This window comes from Meriones unguiculatus, chromosome 5 (genome assembly GCF_030254825.1).
Source record: "Meriones unguiculatus strain TT.TT164.6M chromosome 5, Bangor_MerUng_6.1, whole genome shotgun sequence".
In the NCBI taxonomy this organism is placed as follows: Eukaryota; Metazoa; Chordata; class Mammalia; order Rodentia; family Muridae; genus Meriones; species Meriones unguiculatus.
Genome location: NC_083353.1, coordinates 37,123,035 through 37,143,116, shown reverse-complemented (window position 1 = coordinate 37,143,116; position 20,082 = coordinate 37,123,035). Strand labels below are relative to the sequence as shown.

The 20,082-nt window shown below is 38.9% G+C and overlaps 1 long non-coding RNA gene across 2 annotated transcripts in view; it reads left to right on the top strand.

Moving 5' to 3' along the window:
* LOC132654209 (uncharacterized) overlaps positions 1–20,082 on the top strand; it is a 113,571-nt gene that overhangs the window by 83,963 nt on the left and 9,526 nt on the right. The window contains exon 2 of one of the 2 annotated variants that reach the window (XR_009591855.1): positions 16,229–16,363. This is a non-coding gene — a long non-coding RNA (uncharacterized LOC132654209). Of the gene's footprint in view, positions 1–16,004; positions 16,364–20,082 lie in introns of those variants that run through there. The other variant, XR_009591854.1, reaches the window with a different exon arrangement.

Genomic DNA, 20,082 nt, shown 5'->3' with positions numbered 1-20,082 from the left:
AATTGGAAAAATTGAAGAACACAAATCATGGAGAGGAATAACATAGGGAAGAAAACAAAAACTACTGAGGTAAGGATAACCAATAGACTAAAAGACATGGAAGAAAGAATTTCAGGAGTAGAAGATACAATGGAAGAAATCCATGTATCCATCAAAGAAAATGTTAAATCTAAAAAATTCCTGAGACAAACACGGAAAGAAAAACAAGACGACATAAAAAGACAAATTTAAGAATAGGAATAGAAAGAAAAAAAATCCATCTCCAAGTATCAGAAAATATTTTCAAGAAAATCATAGAAAAAAATTTCCTCAACTTAAAGGAGAGGCCTATAAGAATACAAGAGGCCTACAGAACACCCAGTGAATTAGACCAGAAAAGAAAATCCTCTTGTCACATAATAATCAAAACCGTAAGTATACAGAACAAAGAAAAAACACTAAAAGCTGCAAAGGAAAAAGGGCAAGTAACATATAATGGCAAACCCATCAGAATCACACCTGACTTCTCAACAGAGAGTATGAAAGCCAGAAGGGACTGGACAGATATCACACAGACCTTAAGAGAGCACAGATGTTACCCCAGGCTACTATACCCAGCAAAATGCTCAGTCATCACAGATGGAGAAAACAAGATATTCAATGTCAAAAACAAATTTAAATAATTCATACGCACAATTCCAGCATTACAGAAGATAGTAGAAGATAAAATATAACCCAGGAAAGCTAGGTACAGTCAGGAAAACACAAGAAATAAATAACTTCACTACAGCAAAACTAAAAGTAACCAAGCACACAAACATACTACTACAACCAACAGCAAAATCAAAGGATCTAACAGCCACTGGTCATTCATCTCTCTCAACATTAGTGGGCTCAACTCTCCAATAAAAAGACACAGACTAACAGAATGGATGGGTAAACAAGACCCAACATTTTGTTGCATACAAGAAACACATCTAAGTAAAAAAGATAGACATTACCTGAGAGTAAAGGGCTAGAAGATGGTTTTCCAAGCAAATGGAGCCAAGAAGCAAACAGGAGTAGCCTTTCTAATAACTAATAAAATAGATTTTCAATGAAAATTAATTGAAAGAGAAGGGAAAGGACACTTCATATTCATCAAAGGAAAATTCCATCAACAAGACATCACAATTCTGAACCTCTATGACCCAAATACAAGGACACCCATATTTGTAAAAGAAACATTGATAAAACTTAAACCACACATAGATCCCCACACATTAACAGTGGGAGACTTCAACACCCCACTCTCAACAAAGGACAGTTCAACAAAACAGAAATTAAACAAAGAAACAATGTCTCTAACAGAGGTCATGAATCAAATGGACCTAACAGGCATTTACAGAATCTTACATCCAAACACAAAAGAATTTACCTTCTTCTCAGCACCTCATGGAACATTCTCCAAAATAGACGATATAGTTGGTAACAAGTAAGCCTCAACAGATACAAGAAGATTGAAATAATCCATTGTATCCTTTCTGATCACCATGGAGCTCAACAACAACAGAAATAGCAAAAAGCCTACACATATATGAAAACTGAACAACTTGCTAATAAATGACTGCTGGGTCAGGGAAGAAATAAAGAAAGAAATTAAAGTATTCCTAGAACTCAACGAAAATGAAGACACAACATACCCAAACTTGTGGGAAACAATGAAAGCAGTGCTAAGAGGAAAGTTCATAGCACTAAGTGCCTTCAAGAAGAAATTGGAGACAGCTCATTCAAGCAACCTAATGGCTCACCATTAAAGCCCTAGAAAAAAAGAAGCAGACACACCAAAGAAGAATAAATGGCTGGAAACAATCAAACTCAGGGCTGAAATCAATCAATTAGAAACAAATAAAACAGTTCAAAAAATCAATGAAACTAAGAGTTGGTTCTTTGAGAAAATCAACAAGATCCACAAACCCCTAGCCAAGTTAACTAAAAGGCAGAGAGACACCATCCAAATCAACCAAATCAGAAATGAAAAGTGGACATAACAACAAACACTGAGGAAATCCAAACAATCATTAGGACTTACTTCAAAAGTCTATATGCCACAAAATTTGAAAATCTCAATGAAATGGACAATTTTCTTGTAATATTCCACTTACCAAAGTTGAATCAAGACCAGGTAAATCAATTAAATAGTCCTATATATCCTAAGGAATAGAAGCGGTAATCAAAAGTCTCCCATCCAAAAAAAAAGCCCAGGACCAGATGGTTTCAGCACAGAATTCTACCAGACCTTCAAAGAAGAGCTAATTCCAGATCTCTTCAAACTATTCCACAAAATAGAAACAGAAGGAACATTACCAAACTCATTCTATGAAGTCACAGTCACCTTGGTACCTAAACCTCACAAAGACCCAACAAAAAAAGAGAACTTCAGACCTATCTCTCTTATGAACATTGACGCAAAAATACTCAATAAAATACTTGCAAACCGAATCCAAGAATACATCAAAGATATCATCCACCATGACCAAGTAGGCTTCATCCCAGGCATGCAAGGGTGGTTCAACATACAGAAATCCATCAATGTAATCCACCACATAAACAAACTGAAAGAAAAAAACACATGATAATCTCCTTAGATTCTGAAAAACATTTTATAAAAGCCAATAGTCATTTATGTATAAAGTCCTGGATAGATCAGGGATGCAAGGCACTTACTGAAACATAGTAAAGGCAATACACAGCAAGTATATAGCCAACATCAAACTAAATGGAGAGAAACTTGAATCAATCCCACTGAAATCAGGGACAAGACAAGGTGTCCACTTTCTCAATATCTCTTCAACATAGTCGTTGTTAGAGCAATAAGGCAATTAAAGGAGATCAAAGGAAGAGTCAAAGTATAAGTATTTGGAGATGATATGATAGTATACCTGAGTGACCCCAAAAATTCTCCCAGGGAACTCCTATAGCTGATAAACACCTTCAGCAAAGTGGCTGGATACAAAAATTAACTAAAAAAAAATCAGTAGCCCTCCTGTATAAAAAGACAAATAGGCTGAGAAAGAAATTAGGAAAGCAACACTCTTCACAATAGCCACAAAGGACTCTAACCAAACAAGTCAAGTCTTGTATGAAAAATACTTTCAGTGTCTGAAGAAAGAATTAGAAGAAGATATCAGAAGATGGAAAGATCTCCCATGCTCATGACTTGGCAGGATTAACATAGTAAAAATGGCCATCTTACTAAAAGCAATCTACAGATTCAATGAAATTACCATCAAATTACCAATACAACTTTTACAGATCTTGAATGAAAAATTTTCTACTTCATATGGAAAAACAGGAAACCTAGAATTGATAAAACAATCCTCTATAATGAAAGATCTTCTGGAAGTATCTCCATCCCTGATCTTAAGCTATATTATGGAGCAACAGCAATAAAAACTGCATGGTACTGGCATAGGGCCAGGCTGGTGGATCAATGGAATTAAATAGAAGACCCAGAAATAAACTCACACACTTATGGACACCTGATCTTTGACAAAGATGCCAAAACCATACATTAGAAAAAAGACAGCATCTTCAATAATGGTGCTGTTCTAATTGGATGTCTACATCTAAAAAAAAAAAATGCAAATAGATCCATACCTATTCCCCTGCACAAAACTGAAGTTCAAGTGGATCAAAGTCCTCAATATAAAACCAGGCACACTAAACCATTTAGAAGAAAAAGTGGGGAAGAACATTGAACTCATGGAACAGGAGACCACTTTCTGAACTGAACACCAACAGCATAGGTTCTAAGATCAACAATCAATAAATGGGACCTCATGAAACTGAAAAGCTTCTGTAAAGCAACAGACATTCTTTTCAGAGCAAAATGAGAGCCTACAGATTGGGAAAGGATCTTCACCGATCTTATGTCTGACAAAGAGCTAATATCCAGAATATATAAAGAACTCAAGAAGTTAAACAGCAACAAAGCAAATATCCAATTTAAAAATGGGGTACAGAACTAAACAGACAATTCTAAATAGAGGAATTAACTCAAAGAGAAACATTTAAAGAAATGCTCAGCATCCTTAAGTATCAGGGAAATCCTGAGTTTTAGTATCAAGAATGGTAGATACTCACTTACAAGTGGATATTAGACATATAAATATAGGATAAACATACTACAATCTGTACAGCTAAAGAACTTAAGCAAGAAGGAGTACCTTGGGTAAATGTTCAATCCTCATTCAGAAAGCCAAAGGGAATGAACATCAAAAGAGGAAGAAAACAGGAAACATGACAGGAGCCTACCACAGAGAGACCCTGAAAGACTATCCAGCAGGGTTTCAAAGCAGTTGCTGAGACTCATAGCCAAACTTTGGGTAGAGTGCAGTGAATCTTATAATAGAAGCGAGAGATAGAATGATCCAGAGGGTACAGGAGCTCCACAAGGAAAGGAAAACAATCTGGCCCAGGGGTTCTTTCTGAGACTGATACTCCAACCAAGGACCATTCATGGAGATAACCTAGAACTCCTGCATAGATGTAACCTGTGGCAGCTCAGTGTCCAAGTAGGTTCCCTAGTATGGGAACCTACTGACATGAACTCAGTGGCCTGCTCTTTGATCACCTCCCCCTGAAGGGAGTGCAGCCTTACCAGACCACAGAAGAAGACAATGCAGCCATCTCTGATGAGAACTGATAGACTAGGAACAGAGGGAAGGGGAAGAGGACCTCCCCTATCAGTGGACTTGAGGAGGGATATGGGTGGAGAAGAGAGAGGGAGGGTGGGATTGGGAGGGGAGGAAGGAGGGGGCTATAGCTCAGATACAAAGTGAATAAACTGTAATTAATACAACAATAAATAAATTAAAAAATAATACTTGACCAATTATGTTCCTCATTTATTTGTGGACCTTTGAAATAAATTTCATCATATTGTATTTACCTCCTGTGCATTGGTCTTTTTGATTTATAATATACCCTCACAGAAGAAATTGGTAACAATAATACATGTAGTATATGTGTTGTCTACATGCACTAGTACATGCATTGTGTATGTGTAACATTTTCCACTGACTTCATGCTGCAGCCAATCTAATATTCATTCTCTGGGAATCAAGTCTCCAATAACATCTATGTCAAAAGCTAAGTTGGCTGCATTGACTTAACTCTTTGCACTGATCTTAGCACCAAATATCTAGCAAATATAACCTTAGTGTCTGGTTCTAAAAACATATATTTTCCAAATGAAGAGGTATCATGAGCTAGTTTGCTGTAAGTCACCACAAAAGATTATTGCTACACATTACTGCCATCATTGTGATGATTTGGTTATTGTGATTCTTTGAAGATGTGACATTGACAAGACACTGAAGCTCAGGAGATCTGATGATTTATAGGAGAAAGGTTCTAAACTTCTACAATAGCCATACAGATGGTTACTTTCCTTAAATTTTTGTTAAGAACAATAATGCATTTATGGCATTTTCATTAATTTTATTCATAAATACATCATTGTGGTCACCATCTACAGCAAGTCCAGATTTATAGAAAAACTCACAGCAAATTATCATCCTCTTGCTTATTTCTTCAAGCTTTAATTATATAGTAACAAGTGAGTCAAGAGACAAATGAGCTGTTTCCTTGTGTCCCTTTTCACAAACTGGCAATTGTGGAAGAAAGAAATATTAAGCCTGTTCTCAGCTGAAGAATTATTACAGGCTGTGTTGATTAGTGGGAAAAGATAATCAGCAAACAAGCTTTCTCTTTTGGGGATTCAAGCGAATAAGAAAGGGAAAAACTTCTGCTCTGAATTCTTGTCTTCAAAATGCTTACATTTTTGCTGGTGGCATAAGAAAAATGTAATCATTCTCAAGAAGAACTCAGAAAGCACTTAATTCAGTGGAAAATTTTGGCTACAATGTCATGCACAGAAAAAAAGGTAAACTAAGACCTCTAAAATGTATTTATTTCCCTTTGTGTTGCTTCTTCTTTTTTTTTTTTTTTTTTACTTTTTCACGTATCTGGTTCAAATTATGTGTTTTGTTTTATATTGTTATAATATGAATTTTAGTTCCATTTCTTCTATATCATTTCATCTAAATTTATTTTTTGCCTAGTTTAAGACCTTTATTAGTGTTGGAAGACAGGTTTTTTTCTCCAGCCAAGGACCACTCATGGAGATGGCATGGAACCCCTGCACAGAGGTAGCCTATGGCAGTTCAATATCCAAGTGGCCTCCATAGTAATGGGGACAGGGACTGTCTCTGACAGGAACTGATTGGCCTGCTCTTTGATCACCTCCCCTTGAGAGGGGAGCAGCTTTACCAGGCCACAGAAGAAGACAATGCAGTGACTCCTGATGAGACCTGATAGACTAGGGTCAGAGGAAAGGGGAGAAGGGTTTCCCTTTTCAGTGGACTGGTAGAGGGACACCGGTGGGAAAGAGGGACGGTGGGATTGGGAGGCGAAGAAGGAGGGAGGTACAGGGGGGAATACAAAGTGAATAAACTATAATTAATAAAAATAAGAAAAACTCTCAAGTACAATGTCTTCTAAAATTTCTTAAATCAGCACCAATTTTCATGGGCTAAAATAAAAGTTTTTTAGTAACATCAGCTTTGATAGCATTTTTGACTCTGGGTCCTAGTTCTTGCTGCTTAATAGGCATATAACTGCTAAATAAGTACCAAAATATTTTGGTTTTCTTCTCTAATGTGGTGGTATAAGCTCTTAAAATTTTGACTCTGGGATGAGGCAATAGCTCAATGGTAGAGAGCTTTCCTAGCAAGTAGCAAGCCCCATGTCAATCCCTAGTACAGTGCAATAAAAATAAAATAAAATAAAAACATAGAATGTGGCATTCTAAATGAATGCTAGACACAGATGACTATGACACATGTTATTGTTTCTGTTAATATCTATGTATGTAAGTTACTTTATGTAAGTTACTCATACTTTCTAAGATTTTATTTTTTATCTGAAATTTTAAATGAAATATTGTGTTCATGGGTATGTTATTAATTCCAACAGATGCAATCTATTTTAAGTATATTCCTCTAAACAGTAAAATCAAGAAATACCAACCACAGACCTTGGCCCTATTTCCAAGCATCTTTGTCTCCTTCTTACTTCATCCTTGTTCCTGAAACCATCTCTCTTGTCAACAGTAATAGGGAAGAGTCAGTAAGGTTTTATAATTTGCCCTTTCCACTCTAACTACATATTTCTATGTCCTGCCATTGTTGAAGTTAGCAAAACCCTAATCTTGGGTCCTATTATCAGCTTTCTTCTTTTCACATCTGGGCAACCAATAGCTGCATGGAGATGCCCTACAGTAGCAAGAACTTGTATCACCAAAAAAATAGTAATTTCCAGCAGTTAATATTAACAGTCATTGGTAATTTTTTAAATGTATATTTACAGTTTCCTACTCTCCTGTGCCCTTTTCACATAAGTTTCAGTGGCTGTTCAGGCTGTCTCTTCTCTTTTTTTTTTTTTTTTCAATGCTGTTTATTCAGGAACCTTGAACAATCATCTGACTCTGGGGAAAGCCAGCCCACAGCTTAAATAGCCTCTGGGTAGCCAACCCAGGCATGCCACGTGGGCAATGCAGATAGGTCCACATACATGGAAGCAAGCCAGATCCTCAGCCTTAGCCAAATGTGGAATTGTTCGTGACAGAGAGCACTCACCATCGGGAAGGTGGAAGGCGGAAACCAGCTCCATCTTTAAGGCACAGCATTCCCCAGCTCTCTACAGTTCCCCCTTTTTGTTTTAGATGCATCAGGCAAGAGTAGAGGTCTGATCTCTGATATTAGAAATAAATTGGGACTTTGTACAGATGTTCATTTAGGTGTCATCCACCCAAAGAGCATCAGACCCGTCAGATACCTTTTTCTCAGAGGCGGGACCTGGGGCATCAACCCGCATGCAACCAGACATGCTCTTCTCTGGGTCCAAAGCGGCTGACCCTGAGTGCAGTGCTTAGCCTCGCATCCTGAGCATAACATTTTAGCTTTTTATGGTATCCAACCATGCTTGGGGAGAATGTCCTGCTTCAATGGCTGTAAAGGCCTGAATGATCGTGGTTGCATCACACTGTTGTGAGACTCTAATCTTGCATATATACCACAGGCAAACCAAGGAGACCAACACCAGAAGGCCTGCTAACGCTCCCATGCCCGCCCATTCCTTCAGATGATTCATGGCTGCAGCAATCCATGATGATAATCCTGTGGCTAGTCCTGCGTCCACTCTGGTAGAATTTACTGTGACAATGGCCACTCTCAGCTGCTCCATCGTAGTATCGAATTCTCCAGTCCAACTCTTGTCAGGCCTCACTGTGTTGCTCTTAGAGCACCATGCATTTAACAAAGACAGATGGTTCCATGCAAATGCTCTACAAGTATGAATGCTGCTAAAACAAGCAGGCACTCAAGTAGTTTTTCAGTGATATATCCATCTTGTTCTGTGCTTGTCTTTCCCTTCCTGAGGGCCTTGAATGTAAGAGTCTGGGTTTCTTTTAAGTCTCAAATGTGCACTCAGTGCCTGCTTGTCATAGAGGACATGCCTCTCATCTGAGATAAAGAACACTACTCTCAGTGCCCTATCTTAGTGATTCCTCTCTCTTCTTAAGTGCCTTCTTTGACTATTTCCCTCTCTCTATGACTGATCCTTTCAACAACAATGGAAACAAGCTGAAGGCTCTCTGACAGTAACAGAAGAAAAATCCCTCTTTTTCAAACTAAAGATTACAACAAATTATGCTCCTTCATGAGTTTCCAAATTATATTAAGTCCTATTAATTCTATGCCATTCGTAGCTCTAGCGATCAATCCGGTCTTTTCATCTTTATTATAACTGCATCACTTCATCACCTCTACCCAAACTACCAGTTGATATTGCATCCAAAATTATCTCTGAATCCAGATTTACCTAACATATCTAGATGTCCTATGAAAATATTTTTAATGCAAAATATGGTCATATGGCAAGGTGTGAGGTCACATCTTTAATTCCATCATTCGGGAGGAAGAGGTATGAAGATCTGTGTGAGTTCAGGGCTACCAGGGCTATTTAATGAATATATATCTATATATATTGAGATATATATAGTCATAGCTGATATAGTCATTTCATTTTTTATCTGAAAAATATTTTCTGTTTGCCTGCTAATATACAGTTCAAAAACCTCAACATGCAATTTGTATAAAGGAGAGCTACTGGAGATCCAAGATGGCAAGATGGCTCCAACTACACAGGGTATCTGAACCATAGCTCAGCAGTGAGAGAAGAGTAATCAGTAGGCCTTACTGTGGACACCCAAACTCCAATGTCTGTGTTTCTGAAGTGAGAGGAGAACCCATGGGGAAATGTGTGGGTCCATCTTCAGACCACCCAGCTAATACAGGGAAAAATTTCTGGGCTCCTACCCAGCACTGCCACAGCCCTAGGCCACCCACCCAAGCCCACCATCTGTGAATACCTTCCTGGTACCAGCCACTCACACCTCTGACTTTGGGCTCTCACTCTCCATGGAGTGGATACCTTCCAGAAAATGGTGAAGCTCCAAATCTGGCTGTCACCTCACCATCTTATGGACACCTTGTGGTACTAGTGGCTCCATATTCCAAACCCTAGGTCCACTCTCACCATCCGGGGCAGGCAAGAGGCTCTACTCATAGGCCCCCTGACACTTGGAAATCAAGGAATCAACCCAAGATATTACTCCAAGGCTCAACCTGTCCCCCTAAAGAGACCAAAAGGACCTCTGAACTCACATGTTCTCTAAATGCCTGAGCCCAGAAAACACAGTGTCTAAGCAAAGTTCCTGGGCTCATTAACCTCAGAACAAGAGGCTCAATCCCTATTCAGAAAGGCAAAGAGGATAGATATCTGAGGAGGGAGAAAACAGGGAACAGGACAGGACCCTATCACAGAGGGCCTCTGAAAGGGTCTACCCTGCAGGGTATCAAGGCGGATGCTGAGACTCACAGCCAAACTTTGGGCAGAGTACAGGGAATCTTATGAAAGAAGTGGAAGATAGTAAGACCTGGAATGGACAGGAGCTCCGCACAGAGAGCAAAAAACACAAAAAGTCTAAAACTGATATCCACCCTAGACCACTCATGGAGATGGCCTGGAACCCTCTGTACAGAGATAGCCTATGGCAGGTCAGTATCCAAATGGCCTCCATAGTAATGGGGACAGGGATTGTCTCTGACAGGAACTGATTGGCCTGCTCTTTGATCACCTCTCCCTGATTGGGGAGCAGCCTTATCAGGCCACAGAAGAAGACAATGCAGTGACTCCAGATGAGACCTGATAGACTAAGATCGGAGGGAAAGGGAGGAGGACCTCCCTTATCAGTGGACTGCGAGAGGAACACTGGTGGGGAAGAGGGAGGGTGGGATTAAGAGTGGAGGAGGGAGGGAAGTACAGGGATCATACAAAATGAATAAACAGTAATTAATAAAACTAAAAATAAATAAAAATAAAAGGAACTAACAGTTACTGGTTACTAATATCTCTCAACATTAGTGGACTCAACTCTCCAATAAAAAGACACAGACTAACAGAATGGATGAATAAACATATTCCATCATTCTATAGCATGCAAGAAACATACTTCGGATTTCAGACGGAGGGGCAAGATGGTAGCACCAGAACACTGCGTCTGAGGAGCAGGACAACATTTTCTGTACAAAGACCGAGAGACTGACCTCTGGGCCCTAAAACAACAGCGATTGTGTTTCCCAGGTGAGAGGAAACCCCCATGGCGTGGGAATCAGTCGGGTCTACTCTAGGGTCCCCCAGCCAGAACCCAGAAGAGATCCCAGGTTGCACAGGCACTAGGTTGCCAGACCAGAGCCACACGCCTGCATGTCCTGATCACCTTCCCAGGCGGAACGGTGGGCACAAAAACACCAGAAACTGGGAGTCCCAGTCAGGAGAAACACCGCAAGGATGGAAGGAAACAGGATTGGCCTTGGGTCACCCAGTCTTTCCCTGGAAAAGGTCTTGCCGAATGGTGGGTACGAGCCACCATCACTGAACTGGGCTCCAGCAGCGAGCACAGAGACTACTGCATGCCCAGCTCTCCGTCACAGACATTGCTGTGTGCCCCAGGGCACCAGAGATTGGGAGTCCCTGTTGGGAGAAGGGAAGAAAGCAAATGCGGACCCAATTAGTTCATCCAGTATATTCCTGGAAAAGGTACCATAGACTAGTGGGCTTGAGCGCCGCCAGCCCAGAATCCTGCTGTGCACCAACTATTCGCAACAGACAGAACTGTGAGCCCCAAGGCACCAGAGACTTGGAGTCCCAGTCGGGAGAAATTCCCCACAGGGAAGGAAGCAAACAGGGGTAGACTTAGGCCACCCAATATATCCCTGGAAAAGGTCCTGCAGACTGGCCCAACCCAGAGACCTGCTGTGCACCAGCTAACTTGCTGCTACCAGGAGAGCGGTACTCACCTGCCACAGATTACCTCTTGGGTACTGGGGCACAGAGCCCTAACCGCAGATCTACAGAAGCCTGGGATCCCGGTGATCAACCCCCAGATACTGCTTCAAGGGGCAACCAGTTATCCCTAACAAAACTGACCAAACCACCACGGGACACATAGGTTATAGCAGCAGCTCACTAAATTTACAGCAAGAAACCCAGAAGCAGGGCAGCTGTCTCCAGGTGAGAGGAGAGGCTTCTCGACTAACAAGGACCACAGTTAACACTCAGGTCTCTATGCCTGAGGTGAGCTGTGGCAACTCCTGAAAAACACCGGACATACAGTGACCATATGCAAAAAGCTGAGGAGACTTCCTTCAGGAAAAACCATCTTCCTGCCAAGGGGATTCTCACCACCACAGGATTTCAGGAAGCACCAGAAACTAACACCCAACACCTAAGATAGCCCAATGGGTAGAGGCCAGCGGAAAAGCTCAAACAAAGAAAGACAGAGCAATATAGCATCTCCAGAACTCAGTTATCCAGGGGCAAGCAGCTCTGGACACCCCAGCAGAATTGAAATTCAAGAAGATGACCTAACATCTATGGTCATGAAAAGGATAACAGAGGAAACAAATAAAATGCATAAAGACCTAGAGGAAGATAAACTCAAACAGATTATGGCCATCCATAAAGAAATATAGGAAGATAAAAAAAAAAAAAAACAGATAATGGCCATCCATAAAGAAATAGAAGAAGGTAAAGAAAAACAGATTATGGCCATCCATGAAGAAATACAGGAAGTTGCAGCTAAACAGTTTGTGGCCTTTAGAGAGGAAATACTTAAATCACTGAAAGAAATAAAAGAAACAAAGGTGTTGGGAGCCGTGACTCAGCGGCCTGCTTTGATATTTAAATCTTAGCGGAGAGATGGCTTTTAGGAGGCCTTTACTAATGGCAGAGGAGAACTTGCAAGTCCATCTCCTTTTGTTTGTGACAACAGGTGGGATAGCTTGTGAGGGTTACACCTCTTCCTCAGGCTCCTTGTGCAAATTAACCTATTCTGAGAAGTTTTACTGTCTAAAAGTAACTCCTCAAAAAATAAAGTGGTCAGAAGGCTGGAGGCAGAGGAGGAGGCAGAGACTTGAAACTTGCTACTGGCACTGCTTGCTGCAAGCAGCCTGCCTTTTGCTGTGGCTATCGAGTCTGGACCTTTAAAAAGTTTCCTGTGTGCTGTGTGTTTATTTTATTAATTTTAATCCTCACTCCCAACTCAAGAACCGTTCGACTCTGCCCGGCTGGCTCCGGCACAAAGGATTGTTCAAACAAACAGCTGAAGGAATTGAAGGAAAATACACTCAAGATCTGAAGATAGAATTGGAAAAATTAAAGAAAAGGTGCATACTTTATTGAGAATAGGAACTGAATGGGTGCTATGGTTCAATAGTCAAAGATGCCTGTTGCCAAACATGACAACCTGAGTTAATCCCCAAATCCTGCATGGTGAAAGAAGAGAACATACCTCCTCAATCTCTCTTCTAACTACTGTGTGTCTGCGTGTATGTCTAAGAGTAGACAAATATCAATTCAGTCATAGACAAGTCTTAAAGTTAAGAAGTCTGTGCACTTGCACAAGGCTGTACCTATTCAGGAACAATCACAGAAAAACTGGTATATAATTTTCAATCTTCTCTAGGTCCACACATACCAGATTTAGTGAAATGAATAGGTAAAATTTGCAACATCAATTATAAAATGAGCTTGAATCACTGTACTATCAGACAAAATAGAATTAAACAAAGCAAAAAAAAATTATCCAAGTTTAATAGAGGTGTTTCAAAATAATAAACAAGGATAGTATTAAAGAAGATATGACAACACAAATGTCTACTGAACCCAATAAATGAAAGGAAAGAAAGGAAGGATTTGACAAAACAGCAGTAATAACTAGAAACATCAATACTTGATATTCAGACAGAAGCCTACCACAGAGAACCTCTGAAAAACTCTACTCAGCAGGGTATTAAAGCAGATACTGAGACTTATAGCCAAACTTTGGGCAAAGTGCAGAGAATCTTATGAAAGTAGGGGAAGATAGAAAGACTTGGAGGGGACAGAAGCTCCACAAGGAGAGCAACAGTACCAAAAATATCTGGGCCCATGGGTCTTTTTCTAAGATTGATACTCCAACCAAGGACCGTTCATGGAGATAACCCCAACACTGATGCAGCCCGTGGCATCTCAGTCTCCAAGTGGGTACCCTAGTAAGGGGAACAGGGACAGTCTCTGACACAAACTCAGTGGCTGGCTCTTTGATCACCTCCACCTGAGGGGGAACCAGCCTAACCAGGTCACAAAGGAAGACAATGTAGCCAGTCCTGATGAGATTTGATAGGCTAGGGTCAGAAGGAATGGGAGGAAGACCTCCCCTATCAGTGGACTGGAGAAAGGACATGGGAGGAGATGAGGGAGGAAGGGAGGATTGAGAGGAGCCGATGGAGAGGGGCTACAGCTGAAATACAAAGTGAATAAATTGTAATAAATAAAAAAATAAATTAAAAAATAGAAAAGAAAGAAGTAGTAACTGAAAGCTAGCAAAAACTTGAGAATTTTGAAAAATACTGGAAAACAGAAATAGCTAACTGGCATCTATCTATATAATATTCTACTTACTACCAACAGAATGCACATTCATTTTAGTGCAAATGTACTACCCTCCATGGTAGAGAGCATGCTAGACCACTAGACCGTAACAGTCTTGGTAAATTTAAAAGGAATAAAATAATGTGATATTGCTGGAATGGAGTTAGAAGTCGAAGACGGTTTGGGGAAAAATATGTAGAAAATAAGCAATGCACTTCTAAGTAAACAATACATTGAATAAGAAATTAAAATGGAAATTTAGCTGAACTATAGTTAAGTATTCAGAAAAAAACTGTGAAAAACTGAAAAATGGGATGTCTCTAAAGGTTTTTCATTTGCATTGTTTTTATTTATTTTATTCAGGCTATTGTGAATGGCATTGTTTCCCTGGTTTCTTTTGCAATCTACTTGTCTTTGGTATATAGAAAGGCTACTAGTTTTGATATGTTAATTTTGTAACTCATAAACTCATAGCAGCAGTGGTAAGTTACCTGCACAAGGACAGACCAATAAAGATTCTAATGCAAGCAGTGGACTCATTAAGCCATTACCAAGGATCTATGGACAGGTGAGGGCTTCCGGGGGAGGAAGTGTCAGTGGTTCCTGGTAGCTGCTCAGTGACTCAACATCAGTGAGTATATAGAAAGTACAAACTAGGCTAAGTGGGTTATTTAAGGGAAAAAAAATACATAAATTTAGGGGTAGCAGGGAAATGAAAGGTGGATTTAGGAGGAGCTAGGCTAAGAATGGAAGCTAAAAATGATCAAAATATTGTATTAACTTCTCAAAGAATTAATAAAAATATTATACTTAAAAATTATCTAAAATCAACAACCTCAGCTTTCCCCTTAAAATATTTGAAAAGGAAGACTTTGATGAACACAAAACAAGTAATAAAAATTAAAAAAATAAAAGGAAAGGACGGGACAAGAAAAGAAAGGAAAGGGAAAGGAAAGGAAAGGAAAGGAAAGGAAAGGAAAGGAAAGGAAAGGAAAGGAAAGGAAAGGAAAGGAAAAAGGAAAGGAAAGGAAAGGAAAGGAAAGGAAAGGAAAAAGGAAAGGAAAGGAAAGGAAAGGAAAGGAAAGGAAAGGAAAGGAAAGGAAAGGAAAAAGGAAAGGAAAGAAAAGGAAAAAGGAAAGGAGAGGGAGAGGAGAGGGGAGGGGAGGGGAGGGGAGGGGAGGGGAGGGGAGGGGAGGAAAATACTGTGGAGAGCTGAGACTCAGACATCATCTACTGGCGCTGACATCCGCCCTCAAAACTGTAAAGAACCTCCAGTACGCATGTGCGGGTTGCATAAGCACGCTAAGCACACCAAGCCCGAGCCGTCAGACGGGGTAAAGAGTGAGCAGCCAATCAGGGTATTGACACGTCACTTAGGTGCGACCAGGGCTTATATAAACAGCGCCACATGGGGGCTCTCTCTCCTCCTTTCATTGCTTGACTGTAATAAAAGGCTTGTTGCAGAAGGATTCTTGTGTTCGCATGCATTCTTGCTGGCGAGACGATCACGCGGCTTTCAACAAAATACAGACACCAAAGTAGAACTAAATGAAATAACTTAAAGAAAACCATGAAAACCAAACTGGTTATAGGCAAAGACAAACAAGACTGATGAACTGTAACTATATTTATTACAAAAAAGAAGCCTTAAATTACTAAACTGGGAATGCAAAGGAAATATAATTGTCATACTTACAGAAGCAAAAACCATTACAAAGAACTCAATGGGCAATTTAATGTCAACAGAGTAGAGGAAGGAGGCAAATTCCTAGAAAGATGACAATTACTGTAATATGCTAAATAAAAAATTGTGGCAGCCTTTTTGGAGTTAATGGCAAATTTGGAGTTAATGGCATCTGAGCAGTGGAATTCAGCCTCTTAGCTTTGGCTATTTTCCAAAGTCCAGTTTCTCATGAACTGACCTTGGTGGTCCTACAGCAGACTGCTCTGACCCTGAGAAACTCTGTGCAACCATAGTAACCAGACAGCAGGCTCTGTGTAACCTTGAGTGAGCTCTCCTATGTTTTGACCAAGTAAAGCTCCTACATGAGAAACTGCTTGCACTTTTTTGCCTACTTAAGTGTTAACCTGACATCCATTAAATCGACACCTGGATCAGCATGTAGACTTGGTGTCCTTCTCTGTGTCACCTTGTCTCTCTCTCTCCCAGCCCTCTCTCAGGTGGTATTCAGGTGTCACTGCTGGTCGGTGATAGATGGAGCCGAAACCCCAGGAACCTGAGACGGAGGACCAGCTGAGGCAAGTTATAGGGACCACAGGAGCTTGCGCAAAGCAACTGACTAAGGTAAAGTCGGGTGGCCGTCAGGGGCAGGGAACTAGTAAGATGGGATCTATCAGATCCCTTAAATAGGTTTTTAAGACACAAAGAATTAGAATAAAACTCCTTAATCCCTTTACTTTGTAAAATTAGAGAGTTGCTTGGAAAAATTAAAGCAGCCAAACAGGAAGAAAAAGGTACTTCTAAGGTTATTTCAAATGTTCATAAAGGAGCTCAAACAGATTTGTGTAATTTGAGAGCAGAAAATAACTTAGGAGCTAGATAGTGAAGATGAAATGGAGTCAAAGAAAAACCTGCCAAGTCTCATAATTCAGACTGGCCTCCTGCACCTTCCCCTCCACCCCCATGGTTGTGGGTGGCAGAGGATCACTGCAGGAAGATATAACTGTTCTCTGAGAGAAAAATCCAGTTAAAAAGAGAACAGGTTCAATTATTAAATATTTATAATAATAATAGTAATAAATAATAATAATTTTAATGTAACACAAAAGGAGTATTCACTCAGAGTGGACTTACTTTTGTGCAACAGTTGGCATTTGAGAATGTTAATTCAGTCTGTAAAACAGCTATCAGGCCCTATCGAACTAAAGCAAGCTTAACTGGTTATATTATACTTTGTGCTGATATTGGGCCGCTCTTGGCTATCATACTTAAAATTATGGCTAAATCCAGTAAAAAGAGTTTTATTTGTCTATTTAAATATATGGTCATCTTAAACAGTTAATATATATCTAGGTTATAGATCAAAAGTAATTAAATATATTTTAAAGTTATATTCAAACTGTTGTTTAGAATATATATATATATATATATATATATGCGTATATGTTTATAAGGTCTGTAAACACATATGTTTAAAAGGCAACCATATGATATAATTCTGTCTTCTTTGCTATATGATATGGGTTAAAAAATTATTATAAAACCTCTTAGTTAACATAAAATTTGTTTCCTTTTAGACTGAAAAGACAAGTCTCATTTTAAATTGGTGTTGGTTTTAAAAAATTGGATTGTTTGCACTGGTAAATTTTAAAGTTTGGTTTTGTCTTTTAAAATTATTATCATGCTTTATGATTTCACTCCTAAAGAGGATGCTTTGTTTTAATATTGCAAAAACAAGTTTTAAAAATTATTTAAATGTTTAAAAAGCAGGTACTGTGGTTGTTTCTTGTCTTTGTCTTTGTTTTGTTGTTTTTGTTTTTGTCTGCCGGCTGCGTCTTTTGGTTTCTGGTTTTAGTTTGCTCGCGAGGTCTGGGGAAGCTCAGAAAGTTTCCAATTTGGTTGAGGGAATCTGGAGGACGCTCCAGTTCCCAGGGAGGGGGCCCATGAGGGGGTCGACTCCTTCTGGAATCTGTGGGACTTGTGTCCAGTAGGGGCTGGTCAAGTCCTGGTATTTGGGTATTCTGGTTACTTCAAGGTGGCAATGGCAGATTTCTATGTTCCTTATGTATGTGTATGTGTGTATGTTTATCTGTGTATGTATGTTTATCTGTAGACTTGGACTAACGATACTAATATTTTTGGACATGAGACAGTTTAAATCAGCACCTCTGAGTTTGGTCCTGGACCATCAGAGTTAAATTTTATAAAACATTTTAAAATTTATCAGGTATTTTAAAATAATAACCATTGGGCAGTCTAACAAAGAACTTAAAACAGTTTCTCAACCCTTTGGGGGAGGTCAAAAGACCTTGGTATTTATTTTATTAATTTTGTAAAATAAAATCAAGCCATACTGTTTGAGCCAATTAAAAAAACTGCAGTTATTACAATGTATCATATCAGAAAAAAATACTATAAAATACGTTGCTCTTCATTTTAAAAAGCTGGAGATTCTTCAATGCAAAATGTTTGCTTATACTCTTTTAAAGGAAAAAAAGGACTGCAGCTCCATATTAGCCCAGGATTATACAGGGTTATATTCAGATCATTGTTAACCATTATAGGGCATATAGTTCCCTCTAACTCACCATGGAACACACCCATATTTATAATTTAAAAAAAAAATCTAACAAATTTAGATTATTACAAGATTTTTAAAAAATGAGACTATAATAATTATGAAAACATTGCAACTAAGACTCCCATCACCTAGTGGGATTCCTCAAAACACTTATAAGATTATTTTAGATTTAAAAGACTGCTTTTTTTTTTCCATTCCTTTGCATCCTGAGGATTGCCATAGATTTGCTTTTAGTCTCCCTTCTATTATTTTAAGAAACCTATGAAACGTTATCATTGAAATATGCTGCTACAGGGCATGGCAAATAGTTATACTTTATGTCAACAATTTGTAGTTAATGTCATTAGTCCAATACAAAAAAAATGGCCTTCTATTTATATCATTCATTATATGGATGATATTTTATTAGCCTCTCCCATAGCTCAAGATGTTATGGCTTGCTATACAGATCTATTTAAGGCTTTGTCCCAAGCAGGATTAAAATTTACTCCAAAAAAGGTACAAAGTAGAGATCCTTATAGTTATTTAGGTTTTTAGGTTTTAATTTATTTCCTCTGGCTATTAAACATCAAAAAGTACAAATAAAAAAAATTTAAAGACTCTTAATGATTTTTAAAAATTATTGGGAGATATAAATTGGCTTAGGCCACATCTAAAATTAACCACTGGACAACTTATGCCATTGTTTAATGTTCTTAATGGGGATTTAGCTCCTACCTCCTCCCAAAAATTGACTCCAGAGGTTCAAAATACATTATTAATAATAATAAAGGCTTTAAAAAATCAATTTCTAACACATTGGGATCCAGATAGTCCTCTCCTATTACTTGTATTTCAAACACAGTCAACTCCTACTGGATTGTTATGACAATCTAATCCTCTATTGTGGATCCAGCTAGTCCCAATAAAGTTATTTTGCCTTATGAGGCTATTGTCCAAGTCATTGTGTTGGGATGCACCCAGGCAAGGGCTTACTTTGGAATTGAGCCTTCTAAGATTATTATACCATATAGTAAAGCTCAGACTTATTGGCTTTACTCCAATTCAGATAAATGGTTACTTTCTTTGGCTACAACTAAATAATCATTAACCTTCCAATAAGATTATTCAATTTTTTACTTTACATAGTGTTGTTTTTCCTATCATAGTTAAAAATAAACCTTTAAAATGCTTGTTCTATTTTTTTCTGATGGTAATGCTGAAGAAAAAGCTGGCTATACTGTTAATAGACAAAAAGTTATTTTTCAAGTTCCAGGGTTATCTGCTCAACGTGCAAAATTGATGACTATCCATGCAGTTTTACAACATTTTTCGGAGCCTTTTAATTTGTTTACTGATAGTGCTTATATTGCTCAAGCTATTCCTAAGCTAAAACAGCAAGCCAGATTTTTTCTACCACTTGGGCTTGTCAAATGTTTGCTCAGATTCAAGGACTTATTCAGGTCCGTCATAATCTTTTTGCTATTATTTATGTTAGAGCCCATTCTGGTCATCCTGGACCTCTTGCTTTAGGTAACCAGACTATTGATAAAGCCTTAATAACCTTAGCTCAAGAAACACCTATACAAAAATCTCAAATGGCTCATAAATTATATCATCTTAATAGTCACTCCTTACGTTTAACTTATGGCCTAACCAAAAAACAAGCCAAAAAAATTGTTAAAAAATTATAACAATTATGATGTTTTCTGTCCAGTACCCCATCTTGGGGTTAACCCACCTAGAGCTGACCCCAGGTGAGCTATAGCAAGTGGATGTGACT